Source organism: Symsagittifera roscoffensis, chromosome 8 (genome assembly GCF_963678635.1).
Source record: "Symsagittifera roscoffensis chromosome 8, txSymRosc1.1, whole genome shotgun sequence".
Taxonomy (NCBI): Eukaryota; Metazoa; Xenacoelomorpha; order Acoela; family Convolutidae; genus Symsagittifera; species Symsagittifera roscoffensis.
This window is the reverse complement of record NC_087069.1, coordinates 28,998,429-29,003,166: the sequence shown is the minus strand read 5'-3', so window position 1 is coordinate 29,003,166 and position 4,738 is coordinate 28,998,429. Positions and strand designations below refer to the sequence as shown.

Sequence of the window (4,738 nt, the reverse complement as noted above, 5' to 3'; positions counted from 1 at the left end):
AGTCCTAATAATGATTTCAAAAGACATATGCAATTAAAATTTTGCCAGCTAGTTTTCCTAAGCTTAAAAAAATGATGATTAACTCACCAAAAAGCGCTTTCTTAATTTCCACGATGAGGATATGTATTTTGTTTTGTTGAATCAATTACCTAAGCAAAAATTTCACTATTGTCATCATCATGATCATCATCGTGATGCTTATAGAACAAATATTCCCCAAAACGTTTAGGCGCTGACCGTTCACTCGTTTCCTTGTAATGTACCGTTTATTACCTCCGGTTCCATTCAGTGATTCATTATTAACATCATTTACAGTACTAGTTGCTTTAGGTTCTGATTTTGTTGTTGCTTTTCATCATAGCAATTTTTTTGGGGGCGGTTCTGCTTCCTACAATTCTCCTTGGTTCATCGGTGAGCCTCTGTAAACGCTGATATGGTGATCTGTTCTTTGAGAGTGAGAGTGAGAGTGCTGAGCTGATCGCAGTTCATACTTTCTGAAGTAACGGCTACTCTTTCCGGGGTAGACCTACTAGGAGTTTCTCATTTTGAGTTGGAGTTAGAGAACTCCAGAACCACAAATTAGTTTTCTTGTTCATCTGTTTCTTTCTTGTTTTCTTTGAATTCTTGTATGCCTTCGATTAAACCTTCTGGGCTGCCGAAGAGGGTACTGTTTTTATCCTTTATGACGATTTGTACTAGTTTTTCAGTTTTTGATGTCTGCTTAGGGTTCTTTGATTACTCTGTGCTATTGCGAAAATTCGGACAACGGTCGTTGTTTGTTCTGATATAGGTAGCGCTGTCCGATGTTTCGTACTGTATAGCAATTGTTTGCGAATTTATAGAATACAACCTTGATCTATCATAAAATCCAAACCAAGAAGGCAGGGTAAGCACTTATTCGCTGTTATTAAAAAATCTCGGGCAATTTCTCCAGATCTTGGTTTAATTTGGATGTTGATGTCGACACTGCTAACTTTTCAACGGCAAATTATTAGCTGCAAACACTTTATTATTAAAAGCCTTTATGCTTAACGGCTTTCCAAGCCGTTCGTTTCATGTGTCGAAACTTATGAGCGAAATGCTACTCCCGCTGTCCAACATTCCTGTTACCAACTTGCCGTTCAATTGCAACTCCACACTGAAACAATTCGTTTTGTTAGCGGAGCACACCCTGATTAAGTTGATTTTTCCGTTCTGTTATTCCAAGGGCATATTCGCTTTATATGGGTAAAACTTCCACAACTAAAACATTTACGGCAGTTTTTTTGCCCAATGAACTCTTTGCCGAAATGTGGTATCCTCAGCTGTGAAAAACACAGAAAGGTGTATCGTTTTTTTGCACTATTAATCCCTGAATTTTGGTTGAACTTCAACAGCAAAAGGCCTCTGGGCCTGATAAGTGATTACTATTCTTTGTTGCCAAGAGCAAAACGCTACTTGAGGTTGAAAATTTTAATAATGAAAAAACTGGTCCTTCAGTTGTTTTCTCACGGTTTCTGTACGTTACCGAATCAAATTCAAAATTCCTGTTCACCCACTCTTTCTTTTGCGCCATTCTTGATGGGTCCACAAAAGCCATTACACTTCTGGTACTTGCAATTTTTACTTGTGCATGCAAGATCACAATGGTTAGTTCGCCATTAATTAGGACTGAGACCAACTTTTTTTATTAGTAGGCAAAAACCCGAGTGGCTGTTATCTCCTCAACTTTCACTGCTCCGGGCATTATTTTCATTGCCAGCCAACATCTATTGAGCTAGTCTGTTCACAGATTATATTAGGTTTTCTGTTTCATCCCTCCTTATGGTTGCTATTCGTGGCGTTTGTTATTCTTCCTCAATTCTAACTACGTCTTCCAGTGGAAGTGCCCACTCTAAAGCATTCGCAAAGGTTATGTTTTTTTAATGTTTTTTCCCTCAATTGTCTTGCGGAGTTTGAGTCTAAATTGGTTGTGGTGATCCCGTCTAGAAAACTTTGAAGGACTTAGTGATCCCGTTTGTCCTGGGACTCGCGTGGGTACAACTTCAGCGCTAATTGCTGTAAATTCCCCAACAAATCCGTTAACTTTTAACCTGTCTGCTGTACGCGACACACTAGACCGTCTTTTTCCTGATCGCTACACCGGCTTTTTGCCACTTTGTCTTCAAAGAGCTTCAAGGGTCTCATCATAGCTATTTCTAGTAGCTTCTGGGAGGGTACGGTAAATTTCGATTGCAGACTTCTGCAATTTTAACGCGAAATAATGCAGCCTTTCATCAGTTTCGGTTCCACCTAGAGTACGTTTCCAGTTTTGCAGTTCGGCTAATAGCTCAAATTGTGTTAAGTAGCTTTCAAAATCGTTATTAAGGGTGAATGCCCCCGCCAATAACATATTGGATACCGAACATGCCAATGCCATGATTATTTCTCACCCTATTTCCTTATTCATCAAATTATCATTGTAGTTGGAGTTTTTCTAGGTCTTAACCGTTGATTTCAGCTTAAAATGACCTTTTATACCCTCCAACTTCTGTTTATCTGTTTTTATCTCAAAATTTTTGTTTCTTAGCTTGATTTTCATCAAACTTCCGTTGAAATCAGTCCAATTACTTCTTGTTTTAAAAGATTAATTGGCAATTATTAACCCAAATCAGCATAAGAAAAAAATTAGATTGATCGATTCATTGTCCAGTTTTCCTGATTTTCTCAATTAAATGTGGTTTCAACGTGTTTTAACGTTTTATCTGATTTCAATTATTTTTCTGACATGCTTGACTACTTTTGAAACTTTTTTTAAAAAACTCACTCGTTGTCCATGGCTCTTGTTGGATTCTCTGTCACTTTTGTAGGATCTGACAAGTGCTTTCTCGGAATAGAACTAGGTTTGGGTAAAAGTTAAAACGAAAACTCGATTTATCCATAAATGTTTTAACATCCGATCTTGCAGATTTATGGGATAATTACAGAAAAATAGTATTGAAAAAGTTTATCAAGGAAGGATTTATTCACCAAGTGATTTGTTCGATTATTCAAAGTTTATGATGTTCCCGGGTTGCCCCGTTTCTATCCTTAATCTGGGTAAATTTTGATTGTACCCAGATTACGGATTTTGCATTTTTTGTCAGCTGTATCTGAGACTATTTAGAGTCAAGTTGTTTCACACCTGTCAAGGCGTTTGCATGATTGTCAAGCTGAATTTATGCGTTGAAAGTTCTCAGACATCATAAATTAGCATTGACCTTTGCCAAACTATTTCAAGTTATGATCTTTACAATGTAATGAAAAGGAAACTTCCGTTTACCTACAGAACTTTGAAGCGGGTTTTCCAGGTTACGACATTTTGTGTCGTTTATTTTAAATTCAAGTTCTTGAACGATGAGTTTCTTGGTAAGTGGAGACTATAGTGACTGCTGGGAGCGACGGATTAGGTTGTGTTGCGTTGGGCAGTACAGTTGTTTTGGGTATTGCCGGTGATGTTTCTTCTTGAGTTGTGATGAGGCTGTGCTTGTTGGTCTTTTGGTGGAGCTGGACCCTTTTGCAAAACTCTCGGGGTTGCATTGTATGCAGGAGATCATATCCTCAAAAATTGCTGCTCTATAGCCCGCCATGTGCGACCTGCATTATGTTTTGTAATTTACACACCATATGGCTCCTTTTCAGAGGTGGATTTGTAAAATTGGCAGTGCATTTGATCGGCCAAAAATGGCAGGAAGGAGGTTAAATTTATGATGTATGTATACAAGTTAGCAGAGCGAGCAATAAACTGAAAAAAAATTTAGCTTAGAAAGAAAAACGAATGCCTTTTTTTTAAAAAAACATAGTAGCAAAAAAAATTAACGTGTAGATTGGGGAAAACAATTCAGATTCTTGAGTAATAAGATGTAATTGTATGGCGAAACAAGGTTTTATTTAGAACACCAAAGTTTCTACTTATAAATTGATTACTTGCAGATAGGATGGTTTTTATGAGGATAATTGGGTTAAAATTATGTTTTATCAAATTTATTAAAAACCTCCAAATATTAGCAAAGTCTGAAACCGTAGTTGATTGTGTTATCGTTAAAGCCGGCTACTGTGATAATAAAGTTCAATTTTTGCGAGGGATTGCGTGAGACACTAGCGGCAAGGTCGGCTAGCTTTGCACTCTGTACGAGTAAACTGTGGCTCCGACATCTTTGGGGCTGCAATTTTTAACCCTTGAGGTTCCTATTACCAGTTGCGTGCTCACACTTGGTAAGCCATTACGGCCTGTACTTCAACACGGACATTCACTAAGCAAGGTACAAAAGAGGCAAAACAAATGAAAGAATAGATTTTCAAATGAACTGTAAAAAAATTGATTTTAAAAACAAATAACAAAAAGAAATGAAAGCGATTACAAACTGATTTTTCACTGGTGGAGGTTCCAGCAGGAGTGTCCAGGTACAAAGGGAGTATCGCGGCTCGTTCGATTTGTCTCTAGAGTTCAGGCCTAGGCCTTCTCCTTTCAAGCGTACCATGAGCGTCTATTTAATAAGTTTATTACAACACTTAGGCTAACAAAAAATGTTTCAAAGTAACCGAGGTTATAGCCAAGAATCCAATATTGCAGTCACAATCTAAGGCTTGTTATAGGTATGGAAGAGCAAGTAACGTGGATAGAAGTAAAGATAGTCAGATGGTTGGGAATCAGGCCAACCATATTGAAAAAACTAACTTCTACACAGAATAAACACGAGTTGAAAAAACTATAAAACAATTGACCCGAGATGAGGTTAAG

At 37.7% G+C, this 4,738-nt stretch overlaps 1 protein-coding gene across 1 annotated transcript in view; it reads right to left on the bottom strand.

The window, feature by feature from the left end:
• Window positions 1-4,501, bottom strand: part of LOC134852796 (uncharacterized) — a 46,858-nt gene extending 42,357 nt beyond the window's left edge. The window contains exon 1 of the mRNA XM_063868580.1: window positions 4,487-4,501. The gene's annotated coding sequence lies outside the window, so the exon portion shown is untranslated. The remainder of the gene's footprint in view (window positions 1-4,486) is intronic.
• Window positions 4,502-4,738: the final 237 nt, after the last annotated feature.